The sequence below is a fragment of the Triturus cristatus genome, chromosome 3_1 (genome assembly GCF_964204655.1).
Source record: "Triturus cristatus chromosome 3_1, aTriCri1.1, whole genome shotgun sequence".
In the NCBI taxonomy this organism is placed as follows: Eukaryota; Metazoa; Chordata; class Amphibia; order Caudata; family Salamandridae; genus Triturus; species Triturus cristatus.
Genome location: NC_140583.1, coordinates 203,833,358 through 203,846,216, shown reverse-complemented (window position 1 = coordinate 203,846,216; position 12,859 = coordinate 203,833,358). Strand labels below are relative to the sequence as shown.

At 47.1% G+C, this 12,859-nt stretch overlaps 1 protein-coding gene across 7 annotated transcripts in view; it reads right to left on the bottom strand.

The window, feature by feature from the left end:
- Positions 1-12,859, bottom strand: part of TLN2 (talin 2) — a 1,262,084-nt gene that overhangs the window by 993,889 nt on the left and 255,336 nt on the right. For 5 of the 7 annotated variants that reach the window (XM_085643650.1, XM_085643649.1, XM_085643655.1 and 2 more), the window contains exon 3: positions 2,188-2,224. The exons of the other annotated variants lie outside the window; for them this stretch is intronic. The gene's annotated coding sequence lies outside the window, so the exon portion shown is untranslated. The remainder of the gene's footprint in view (positions 1-2,187; positions 2,225-12,859) is intronic. 7 annotated transcript variants of the gene reach the window in all.

Here is a 12,859-nt window from a genome sequence, read left to right as displayed (position 1 = left end):
GAGCTGGCAGGAGGGTGCTGGCTCAGGGAGGCGGCGAGCTGGTCGGCGGTGATCTTGTTCCAACTTCTACGGGCAACCTGCTGCTGGTGGTGGTGGATCGTCGTTCTTTCGAAGGTGAAGTGGATACAGCTGTGGTCCGTCCAGTGGAGTTCTGTGGCGTGGCTGAAGGCGATGTCTTTGCTGGATGAGAAGACGGCGTCGAGTGTGTGTCCGGCGAGGTGTGTGGGGGTGCTCACCAGTTGCTGGAGTCCAAGGTTGGCGAGGATGTCCAGCAGGGTGCTGGTGTTGCGGTCGTGGTTATTCTCCAGGTGGAAGTTGAGGTCCCCCAGGAGGATGTAGTCCGCGGAGGGGAGGGCGTGCGGGCTGATGAGCTCGGCGATGTCCTCGCTGAATTGAGTGCGTGGTCCCGGGGGTCGGTAGATCAGGGTGCCTCTGAGGGTGGTCTTCGGGTCGGTGTGGATCTGGAAATGCAGGTGTTCGGCGGTGGTTAGGGTGTTGTTGGTGCTGGTCGTGATACGGATGGTGTTCCTGTGGACGATGGCGATGCCTCCTCCAGTCTGGTTGTCGCGGTCCCTCCGGGTGATCTTGTAGCCCTCTGGGATGGCGATGGCGATGTCGGGCGCTGAAGAGGCGTTCATCCAGGTCTCCGTGAGGAAGGCAACGTCCGGGGCTGTGGTGTCTAGGAGGTTCCAGAGTTCGATGGCGTGTCTGTGGACGGAGCGGGTGTTGAGCAGGATGCACTTGAGGTGGTTGCTGCTGGTGTTCGGCTTGGCGGGCGCTGGTGTGGGGCAGGTCCGGATGCAGGTGAACTTGCAGGCGTGACAACTGAAGGGTCCGTAGGTGCGTCTCGGGGTGGCTTGGTGGTATCCTGGGAGTCGGCCGGTGTTGAGTGCGATGAGGGTGGCGGCGGTGTACGTCAGGCGGGTTGGCCGGGGTCCTCGTAGGCCAGGGGTCCTGGCACTGGGCACGCTCCAGGCGCGGACGGGCGCAGACGGGCTTACCTTTGGCGCACCTTCGGCGCTCAAACGGCGCGCCCGCTGCGCGTGACCGCTGCGCGTTCGCACAGTCGCCATAAATGGCGAAGTGCGCGGGGGGGGGGCGGAGCAGCAGGGAGCGGGGAGGGTACAGAAGAAAAAAGGGGCGGGGTCAGCGGTGGTGGCGGGAAGCGGGGAGCGGGGAGGGATAAGACGGGGGCGGCAGAAAATGAAGGCAACACAGGCAAAATGGGGGAGAAAAAAACAGAAACACAGCAAAGTTACCAATCTATGCACAAATACAGAGGAGACAGTGACACCAGGCAAGAAGCGAGCACAGACCACGCCGCTCGATGGCAGGGGGCGTGGTCACGCGGCGGAGCCGGGGCAGCGAGTCAGACGGCGGGGAGGCACACGCAGCAGCTGGTGGCCGTGCGGCGCGGGGGTGTCCTAGAACTAGGTCCATTAAAACAAATTATAATTAGGTCACCATAAAGAAATTTAGACTTACATATAAAGAATTTTTTTTATCATTAAAAATGCGTTAAGACAACAATTAAGGTGAGGGTGTTGACAAGGGCAAGGATTATTACTAGTCATATGGTTAGGTAAGGAAAGTGTATTTTTTGGGTTGGTTGGGGATAGGGTGCGTGGGATGGCTGAGGTAAGCTGAAATGCATTAGCTTCATGAAATAATTAGTATCAGATGTTTGTCAGGGTCATAGAATGTCAACTGGCATTAGAATTCTTTAGAGTGAGTGAGAGTAGAAAACATCTACACATTGAACTAGATTCTTCAAACCACAAATGGTGACGAAGCTGTATGGAATTTCGAACTTGAGCAGACACATGCAAATAGCAAAGAAATGACAACTAAATTCTAAAATGTCCATTCAGAAATACAGAAAATCACTGAAAGCTGCAGAAATGTGCAACATGGTTTAGACACAAAATTCTGACTGTCCCACATGTAGAAGAGGTAATTTACACCTTTTTCCTAATCATGAGCTTCGTACAATGCCAGGAATGCAGACCCCCAGCATAGCAAAGGAAAGACAGAAGAGCCTCAAAACATGTTAGCGAGATGTCTAAAAATGCAGGAAACATTCAAACATCTGGTGATCTCTGACCTGTGAAATTCCACAATATTTACTTGGCAATTTTAGCTCTAACATTTAGGCAAGTCTGATAAGCACATGAAATGCAATCTCACCTATGCAGTCAGGCAGGGCCCCTTACTCCATAGAAACCTGAAACAAACAAAAAGATCTTTTGTAATGCTGATAAAAAGACAGAACGTGCTCATAAAATACCTTAATGAAAGGCGTGAAATCCAGATGGAAATCAGCCTACACCCTGCTTCTTTCAGAAAATGTGAGCTGCTCTAGCATCCTGATAAGAGTGTTCTTGGGGTTCGGGGAGCATAAGGATGCATCTGTGTGCATTATAGTTAGCTCACGGAAACCAGCGGCAAGGAGAAACGTTGTGATTTTTGGAGCTCACGCCAGACTTTTATGTAGCACAAAAACCATGTGTCTTATTGGATCAGGGCTTGATATGCACTCTATTGGTAGGCTTTGGAATCCAGGAGACCCGGGTTCTAATCCCAGCTTCACTCCCTTTGCCACTAAGCTGTATTACCACAGGCAAATTAGCTTGGCTTCCCCTATCTCAATTCTCTCAAAGTTATAAAAACTGTGATAGACTCCAATATTACGGGCTCCTATTAACAAATGAAGATTTACACACCCACCACCATCTCCCCAACATAGTATCTCACAAGGTTGATCACACCAGTGATCTCATTAGTAAGCGATCGCCCCCAGAATAAGATCTGCACATGCGCTCTCACTATTGCATGACCAACCCAGCCTAACATCTTACCATTACTGGATCCACTTACCAGTCCAATATCCTGCATATGCGTAGTTCAGCTAGAGTGAAAAAGCATGCCTTCAAAGTTCTCTCTACATAGTAAAGGCAACCAGAGGTGTCTATCAGAGGTTCAGGACAACGGAACATATGTCAAAATTTCAGGATATCCATATAAACAAGTATCGGCCAAGCCAACATGTCTCGCCATTGTGACCAATTGGCTTTACCAATGCTTTTTAGCCACACTGAACAGCATCCATGAATCTGGCAGCATGGTTAAAGTAAAAAAAACTTTACATTGCCACATGTGTCATTATATAGGCGCATGCACCTACAAAAAGAAGTGTACTTTTTTTTGTATTGTTAGTTACTGATTGATCCGAGTCATTTTGGGTAACTAATGAACAAAACGAGCAAAAGCATTTTTTTATTTACTTTCTTAAAGCAGACGGTTTGGATCGGAAGCAACAGGGCAGTCGGAAGCAACCCTGGAGAGGTTGAGGGGTAAAAGAAGCAACATGAGGAGGACAAAAAGACATAAAAGCAACACAGAGGAACAGATGCAACACAAAGATGCACGCGGACAGGCGCACAGGGAGGGGGTGGGTTTAAACACAAGAGGACTGGCAGCAGCACAAGCAGAGAAGAGATATACATGAGGGAGGTGACTCGAAAACAATTGTACTATCTGTGAGTGCTTACACAAAAAGAAACAAGCATTGGCATAGCCAATAGGTCTCGCTTTTGGGACCTTATAAGTATGTTTACTTTTGCTATAATCGCGGCACGAAAATCACGGGTGCCGCGAATATAGCAAATGTAAAGAAATAGAAAAAACCATCTATTTCTTTACTTTTGCTATAATCGCGGCACTCGCGCTTCACTTTTAACATTAAAATTGAAGCGCGGTTGCAGCGATTATAACAAAAGTGAAGAAATAGATGTTTTTTTCTATTTTTTTACTTTTGCTATAATCGCTGCACCCGTGCTTCACTTTTAATGTTAAAAGTAAAGCGCGGGTGCTGCGATTATAGCAAAAGTAAAGAAATAGAAATAAATATCTATTTCTTCACTTTTGTCATAATCGCTGCACCCGCGCTTCACTTTTAATGTTAAAAGTGAAGCGCGGGTGCAGCGATAATAGCACAAGCTTTGGCTGCGCGGAATGCATAGATGGGGGCTGCAGCGGGAGAGAGGGGCGGAGGGAGTTGAGTGCGCGCGCGCTGCACGCAAAAGCACTTAATGAGCCATGACGGCTTGAAGGCTTAATGAGATAAGAAAGGCAGATGGGGGCTGCGCGCGTTCACACGCATATGCACGCAAGCTTTAGGCCATGGAAAGCTTGTGGGTAGCACTTTTTTTACCCCCTACTAAAAGTTGAGCAAGCAGCGCATGCGCTGCTCTAGGCTCGACCTAAAAAAGTAGCTCCCTAATACAGACACCAGGCAAACAGCACACATGGTAAAAAGGTAATACCCCATGAGAGGGACAAACTCAAGGTTGAGAAGATGGGACACGACTAAAAAGCAGCCAAATGAGAGTAACAAGGAAAACCAACCAGCAGTAAGCACCAGGTGGGCTCCAAGTCCCTTTATGTACATGGCAAATTACAATATGCCTTGTAACACAGTCCAAGATAATAGCCCTGTTCAGTGAGGCCTCCTGGTTGCATCTAATGGAACACCGTAGCATTTGCGGCCAGTTTAATAGTGTCCACTGCTTACGGGAGGCCCAGTTCCTAATGATTAGCAGAGTTAGGAGACCCTAACGGCACTCCAAGCATACGTCTGCAGATCCTGTTTTCCTCAGCCTGTTTTTCTTTGTGGCTTCATACCCTCTCAATTAAGAACAATAAATGAGAATCGGCACACACATCTTGATATAGATCTCAACAATAGCCGCCACTGGCTTACTTCCTATCTTTGACGCCAAACTAAAAAGAAACCCGGCTGAATTTCAAAACTTCAGGCATCTCGGTTTTAGAAAGGGAGCCCAAGACCCTCGTGAGTCAAAAGTGACCCCCCAAATAGGGGGATTCACAAGTTCGTCCCAGGTTGGTACCCTATAATGCAAAACAACGCAATTTTACATTTGTTCGCCCACAGGGCATTACGACCGTTTTGGCAAGGTTTGTGTGTAATCCCAAACTCTTCATAAAATCAACAAAAGAATTAATTAAAGCCAGCAGGCCGTTCAGTGGTCAGGACATTAAGTTGGCATGATCTGCATACAGGAGATCTGAGCCACGCCTTCCCTTCATGGTCGGCGGGTCCCCGTCCCTGGCCTCAGAGCCACCTAGAGGCTGTTAACATAGAAAAGAATCAGGATTGCGGCAAGGATGCAGCCCTGTCGAACGCCACGTCCCACACCGAAACTCTCTGTGCATTTACCATTCTGCCCAAATCTAATGCATGCACTCGGGTCATAGTAATTGTAATTGCATGTATATAGGGCTGACTACCCCTGACAAGGCGTTGAAGCGCTTTTCGGCAAGTAGCACACTACTCCGGAACCCAAAAAGGATTAGTGGTGAATTAGTATAGGGAAATATGAAATTAATTTGAGCAGTGGACATGTGGATCTGTTATTTGGATTGAAAAAGGATAGTGGAGCGATACAAGAGGGAAGAGTTTGCATTTATATAGCCCTCGGTACCCCTGATGAGGCATCAAAGCGCTTTTCGGTGAGTAGCACAGTACTCCGGAACCCAAACAGGATTAGTGGTGAATTAATCTAGGGAAAATATGAAACTAATTTGAGCTGTAGACATGCGAGTCTGTTAGTTGAATTGAAAAGGTTAGTGGAGGGATAGAAGAGGAAAGGGTCTATAAAGTGTTTACTTGCAGATCACTGCAGTGGGAAGAGGTTTGGGATGGTGAAAAGTCAGAGGGAAGGGTTAAGAAAGGCATGTTTGGGAGATCTGAATAGTAAAAGAGGTTTGAGATGATACAAGGAGGGGTAGAGGAGGGAAGAGTCTAGAAAGGGTTTTATTTGGGGATAATAGTAAATAATCCACAATAATCGTATATATATTAACAGTCATAAAGTGGAGTTACAGGATACATTAAGAGAAGTATAGGGTGATAAGGTAGGAATCTGTGGATCTTATGTTTGGGGGTAAAGAGTTCCATAGGTTAGTTGCATGAACAGAGAAGGGTGTGCCACCTATGTTTTTTCTTTATGGTGGGATTTTGTGGCGAGGTGCCAATCCAGAGCAGAGATTCCTTTGCTGAATGTATTTGGTAATTTTATTCCCGATAAAGAGCGGCCCTGTACCATGTATCGCTTTGTGGGTGATACTAAGCAGCTTGAATGTGCATCTTCTGGTAACCAGTAACCAATGTAGGGCCTTCAAGGCAGGGGAAAGGTGGGGTTGTGGCTTTATACTTAAGAGTAGTCTGGCAGCAAAGTTCTGAATCAGTTTTAGTCTTTTCATTGTTGTTAAAGATAGTGAAGTGTGCGTAGAAAGGTCGCCAGGGTCAAGCCCTAGGGATACAAGAACTTCCCAAAGATTTACCTGACTATGCTATTAAAGGCGAAAATCAGGTCCATGAAAGCAAGATAGAGAGAACCATCTTTGGCCCCTGTATATTTCTTAATAAGAAAATAAAGATTAAGACATTGCTCCTGGGTCCCCAGCCCATGTCTAACTGGACGTCAGAAATGGTGTTACTGCAGGCATACTACAGGGCCGCGCATCTCCTAGTCATAAATGACTGGTGGTATGCCTCCCCCGCGGATCCAGCCTACGCATTGGACCGGACCGCATTGGCGGAGAAGCCTCTGCTGCATTTTCTTTATAGCCGTTCCTCGCTGGACCGGTTGCCCCCTGCGTGTGCTACGGTGATCCGGATCTGGCGGCAATCGGTCATCTCTATTGGCTGGCGCGGCAGGCTTACGCGGGCCACCCCGTTGTGGCAGGGTACCCTGCTCAAGGAGACGGCAAGTCTGGAGGGCTTTCGCTATTGGGACATGATAGGGATCTCCTCGTTGGGGGATGTAATGAAGGGAGTGTCGCTTAAGTCGTTTCAGATGCTGCAGGCCGATTTTGAGCTGCATAAATCCCAGTTTCACAAATATCTCCAGTTGCGGCATGCCCTCACACCTAGTATCCAGCACCTAGACACTCTGCCGGAGTTCCACCCGCTAGAGGGTAGACTGTTGATGGGAGACCTCGGGGATCACAAAATTCGCCAGATTTATCAGACTCTGACAACCTTCATGAACACTACCCTAGATAATACCAAGGAGGCGTGGCAGCGCGATATTCCTGCGCTCACAGAGGATGACTGGGCAGACGCTATAGCGGGTCCGCGATATGCTGCGGTGGCCACCAAATACCGGTTTATACAATTCAAATACCTGCACAGGGCATATTACACCCGGCACCGCCTTTGACGCATGCACTTAATTGGGTCCCCCACGTGTCTCCGTTGCGGTGACGGGGACGGTACATTCTTGCATACGGTGTGGGACTGTGGGCGGCTGCGCCCGTTCTGGACGGCGGTTCTATCCTGCCTGGGGGGGGTGCTGGGTTGGGAGCTTCCCCGCGATCCCCGCTTAACACTGTTGCATTGTACCGAGGAGATAGGGGGCAACATCTATAAGCGGCACCTTCTGTTTTTGGATTTGACGCTGGCCAAGCGAGATATTGCCCAGCATTGGAAGTCTTCTGCCCCGCCCCCGGTTCAGGCCTGGAAGAAAGCACTAGATCGCTGCATGTCTGCGGAAGAGGCGGTATTCTTGGCAAGGGGTTGTCCGAATAAGCATGGTAAAGTCTGGAAGAGATGGGCGCGATATCGGGGTATCGTGTTGTCTGTGCGGGGGGATGCAGTGCCCTTGGACCCAATAGAGAGGCTAATCAGAGCCCCGGTGGGTTCCCCTTCGGGGCCCCGGGCCCTATGCATTGTGGATGAGTAGTCGGAATATGGAGCTAATGCGGATAGGAAATATTGCATATCTGTGTTGGACTGTGGGTTGGTGTGATGTGCGGGTGGGGGGGGAGGGTTTGGGGGTCTGATGTTCTGTAGACTGGGGGGGGGCTAAACAAGGATGCCACCTCTCACTGTTCTTTTCTTCATCTTGGTACCATGTATGGGGACAAATTCCCCGGTGTCCTTAAAAATGCCAATAAAGTTTGTTGTCAAAAAAAAGAAATGGTGTTACTGTCCGAAGCCCAAGCCAAAATTCTGTCAAGGTTAATCTTAACAGTAGAACCCAAAAGGGATGTGGGCCTGTAACATCTAGAGAGGGCCCAATTCTCTTATTCAAAGAATAGGGACTATGATGGAGAAGCGCCATGACTTGGGCAAACGTACCTGACTAGCTAGGTTAGCATAGTTTGTTAAAATGGGAGCCCAAAGGTCCACCTCCAATTTATATAAGTCCATGGGCACACCATAAGGCTTCGGGATTTATGCGTCGGGCTATTACGGATGGCCTGAGCCACTTCCTCCACTGTAAATTCAATATTGAGTGGATAGGAAGGCATAGGAGGACAGATTCGGTACTAGTGGGATAAACTTGCTTAAAGTGTCCAACTCAGTAGTCGGCACTTATGTTACTTATGTTGGTGTCAGTTTTGATGAACTGGTTGTGATTGACCGTATGCCAGAATAGGCCAGTGTTGCCGGTTCTACAGGCAGTGGCCAAAGTGTCCCAAACCTTCTCCGTGAGCTCCACCTTCCTTCTGCAGATGGCTAACTGATAGGCCTACATAATCTCGGCAGGGTCCCGTAGGGTCGCTTTCAAAATCCGCTATAGACAACGATTGGCCTCCATACAGGTCATATCTAACCAGGAGTGGGCAAAGAAATTAGATGGAGGTGCTCAGCTTCATCACGGAACTCTTAATAGTGGACGCTAAAAGGTCTATGACATGGGTCCTGCTGGCAGAATCATAAGTTAGGCACAAGAAATCGTAAAGCTAACGTAATTGTTCCACGCAGAGCTTGCGCAGAACTTCATGCATGTTGGTGGACTTTCAAACCAGCCTAGGCTCACCACTGCTTGGTAAACGTTGAGAGCGACCAACCCCTCCCCAGCAATAGCCTGCGGCCAAGGCTTTGGACAAAGCAGGGTGACGGAAAGAGGGTTGTTTTCTCTGTGAGGACTAGAGATAACATTACCATCTCCCATGCAGCCAACGAGGTTCCTACTAACAAAAATGTAATCGATAACAGACGAGCCTGCACTTCCAACAAAAGGTAGTTAGTATTAGACAATGGGAGGTAACCTATTCGAAAACATTGCATAAGTTATGCCTGGCCAAATAGGGGAATAGCAACTGCCTTTTGCTATCACCAGGGCGTGCCAGGGTATCCGAAGAAATAGTTGCAAAAGCAGAGTTCTAAATTAGAAAAACCACCCCCCACTGAACCCAATTTGGCGGTGACATCCCCAGCCAGGACAATGTTGAAACCTCCATCATGAAGAGTATAGCTTGGCTCAAAACACAAATTAAATCAAAAAGAGAAACAAAATTAGGGTTAAACCTTGCAGAAAAATTCTCATTATAAAAATTGATAAGCACTAAAGTAAAAGATTTTCACCACTTGACCAGTAATGCTTGAATTAACCTATTATGCGAGGGGATTGGCAAAATGGTACAATCAAGAGAGGTTTTGAACCAGACTGCCAACCCAGCCGAGCCCTACCCATTACTGATGAAACAGCAGGAACTGAGTGGCAAAGGAAGTCATCATAAAACAGATCCCTTGAGGCCCATGTCTCCTGTAAAATAACAATATCATAAGAAAAAAAATAGTCCATCCAAGTCTGGTTGATTAAAGCAGCGAGGCCAGCCTCATTCCAGGTCAACAATATATCAGCTTTCATGTGAATAGTAAGCGTAGTTCTCATCTTTGGTATTTAACATTCTGAAAAGGTCCACAGCCTTATATGTCCTCTTTCTTTTACAGCCTCATATCTCTTCAACACTATAGCATTCTCTTCCATGCCAAAAGCTAGCAGGAATAAAATCTCTCATTATTCACCCAGTAACAGCAGCTCTCCCCTTTGTAAGATTCTACCTATGTGCATGGTCACCTTTCTACAGGCAAGAATGAATGTACATATTTATGATTAAAGACTGCAGAAGGTGCCTTATTGGCTAAACAGCCGGCAAGTCACATGTGTGAAGGCCTGTGAAGGTGCAAACAGTATGTCTCCTACAAGAAGAAAAGATGATGCAATAGCTGATGAGGTATTGGGGCTCTTGTGCGACTGGGTTCAGTAGTATTGTCGTACTGCTTTTGCATGGGAGCGTATGTTTAGTTGGGCAATTGGTCTATAGGGCAGGTCACAGAGTAGTGAAGGGGCTGCTGAAGTGAGCAATCATGTTAGTCAAGGGTCCCTGCCTAACAGTACAGAATGGGGTCCAAGGGCGGAACAGCAAGGCGTTAGGTCTTGACAAGCCACCAGCTGATAGATCCCTCAAGATATGCACGAGTAATGCAGCCCTTTTTCATTGAAACGAGAGCAAGAAGTTACTGGAATCACAATTCCTTGTTTGGCAGTAAGTGCCCACCATTAAAGGCTACCACTGATCATGTGTGGATTACTGGCCACTAAGGGAGTTTAAATTCCCCAGAAAGTCCCTACCTAGCGGTGAGGTGCTACAGCTACTTTTCTGAAGCCTTTGTACTTACCAACTAGGAATCAATGGCAGAATGCACAAGAGCTGTCATCCTGAGAGGGCCTTGCACCTACTCACCATATGAACTGTGTCTCACTGGCTGCTCTTCCATGGCTTAGAATAGGTGTGCCATCCAGGATGTTTGAGGTATATCCACTCCAGAAAAGAGTGATGTTGCACTGCTTGCATAAGTAAGCCATTAAAGCTGAGAGCGCATGGGGCAGAATTTATGTGCTGAATGTCTAAGGAGTGTATATTGCTTACAGAGACCACTGTTTGGTTTGATTTGTGTTGCCCTACTGCGACTGGGGATGAAAATAAACTTTGAGTATGGCACCCCGACATCTTGTCAGGGTACGTCTTCTGGGTGCGTTAGAGTACATGATGGGGCTTTTCCAGCTTGCAAGGAAAACTAAGGCACTTAGATTTCATATGAAGTATGCCCTGTCTTCCTAGTCTGGCTAGCAAGTGTGCACATTGGCAGAAAAACAGCAAACAGATCTAAAACGAAATGCAGCCCCCAGGGGATGTAGAAGTAGTCTGTTCAATACTGGCAAACACAAGCACCCATAACAACTATATTAAAATAAAAATCAGTATCACATATACCAACACCTTTCCAGCATGTGCATTTCATGTCATAGAGCAACTGGACACTCTCACCAAGAGTTGTGAAGATAGTGTTACCTCACATGAATCCAGATCCGGAGTGTCTCAGGAGGATAATTTTCTAAGTAATCCTTTTTTTTAACGTAAGACATCTCTTCAGACCCTAGCACGTTATTAGGAACCTCAGAGGTAAATCAGCTAAGCCTTGTGTAATCACAATACAGTGCAAAAAAAATGTACGGAATGCTGAAAAATGTCAAACACTCAACCCCAGTCGGAGATCTGGCCCTAAATCCATTGTTGTGTTACTCACCATGCCATCCCAGTTTGGACCCAGCCGTATACAAATCAGTCTTGACTCTACTGCCCATGGGAACTGTCCAGCCCGAACTGCCAGGCCAGGTTCTCCCTGGAACAGAAACAAGCATCCTAGGACCAGTTTCAGGGTACCACCTCTTATCAGTGAGGATAGCTTGAATCTAGTGGCATGGCGAGCACAGGACCACATCTGGGTATACCTGTCCCACTCGGGTTGACAAATGCAAAAAGAACAATTGGTTGACGGAATGCTGAACAATGTCAAACACTAATCCCCAGTCAGATCTGCGCCTAAATCCATCATTTTTTTGCTCACCATGCCATTCAGTTTGCACCCAGACATGTGCAAATCTGTCTTAACCCTGCTCCCCATGGGAACAATCCAACCTAAACTGCCAGGCCAGGTCCTCCCTGGACCAGAACCAAGCATCCTAGGACCGGTTTTGGGGTATCCCCCTTCATCAGCCAGGACAGCCTGAATCCAATGGCTTGGCAAGCACAGGATCCACGTCTGGGCATCCCCATACCCGAACCTGGTCTAAAGATGCCACCTATTGCAGTACAGGAGCTGTTGCAGTAAGAAAATTCCAACTCTAGTATGGTCACTTGGAAATACAAAAGGCAAGGAATCTGCAGTTAGAAGTATCCATCAGAAAGAGAGACAAATACAAATTTAGTTAAAATACACGCCCTTTTCTTTTTTAGCAACAACAGCAAAATAAATTTGACTTGGGTCAGAACAGATGTTCAATGTTTCACAGTGACATTAACCTTTAATAATTTAAGGTTTTGGGCATCTGTAAAGGGCCCCTGATCTAGGTTAAGTCTGCATAAAATAAGTTAAAGATCGTGAAGAAACCAAAAATATTCGACTTCAACTCACTTAAGCGGACATATTCACTCAACAGAGGAACAAATTCATCCACGCTGACAGCATATATTCACCATAACAAACTGTGATAAGCCAACGACACTCACAGCCACTTGGAAAGTCACCACTGCACTATCATAAGTGCTGTAATTCCGCAGAAGGGGCACTAAAGACACTAGTAAGCACTAGCTGCATAACTAGACTTTTTAGGTCTCGCAGACCTAGCGTTGCAGCGCGCATGTGCTGCTCGCTCTGCGAGGCATATTGTATTAGGGTATGTTTTAGAAGTGGGGTGGAAGCCCCGCCCCTATTTTTCATTGGCTGACGTCTTCGTCTATGGTAAACACTGGCCTCCGATTGAAAATTAGGCTTCTTAGTCCCTCCTTGTTACCACCCTGTCTCATCAGACTGGATCGTTTACTTGCGGCGTTACACCCATGGTCTCCATAAGTCAGTAAGCACTCTTTTTTTTGTTATTTGGAGCGCTTTGCTCTTTCACTTTAGGGGCCGCGCTTGTTTATTTAATTAATTTGCCGTTTATTTAATTAACTTGCCACGTGGGCTGCTTTCACTTTT